The sequence below is a fragment of the Sinocyclocheilus grahami genome, unplaced genomic scaffold, assembly GCF_001515645.1.
Source record: "Sinocyclocheilus grahami isolate Dianchi unplaced genomic scaffold, SAMN03320097.WGS_v1.1 scaffold54.1, whole genome shotgun sequence".
NCBI classification, from domain to species: domain Eukaryota; kingdom Metazoa; phylum Chordata; class Actinopteri; order Cypriniformes; family Cyprinidae; genus Sinocyclocheilus; species Sinocyclocheilus grahami.
In genome coordinates, this window is record NW_015505233.1 from 5,565,266 (window position 1) to 5,565,554 (window position 289).

The 289-nt window shown below is 35.3% G+C and overlaps 1 protein-coding gene across 2 annotated transcripts in view; it reads right to left on the reverse strand.

Annotated features, from left to right (window-relative positions):
- LOC107583555 (PDZ domain-containing protein 8-like) overlaps positions 1-289 on the reverse strand; it is a 64,995-nt gene that overhangs the window by 45,853 nt on the left and 18,853 nt on the right. The window lies entirely within an intron of this gene.

Below are 289 nucleotides of genomic sequence, written 5' to 3' on the forward strand. Positions count from 1 at the left end.
TTTAGAACCCACTGACTACAAATCGTATTTAAAATTATGCAATAGTTTAGCATCTAAATCGTTGTTTTACTGATTGTTTATCGCCCATTCATCCTGTGATTACTAAAGTGTTCCTACAAACACCAGCTATAATATAAGAAAGCTGGCATGGACTAACAACGTTACCCTGCACACTTAAATAACTAAAACAACCTTTAATCATAAGAAAATGCCATCAGATATAAAAACAACTTTACTCACTCGTTGAGTGTGGTTTTCATCCTCCATGCCGAAACTCTTCGCTGTGTGT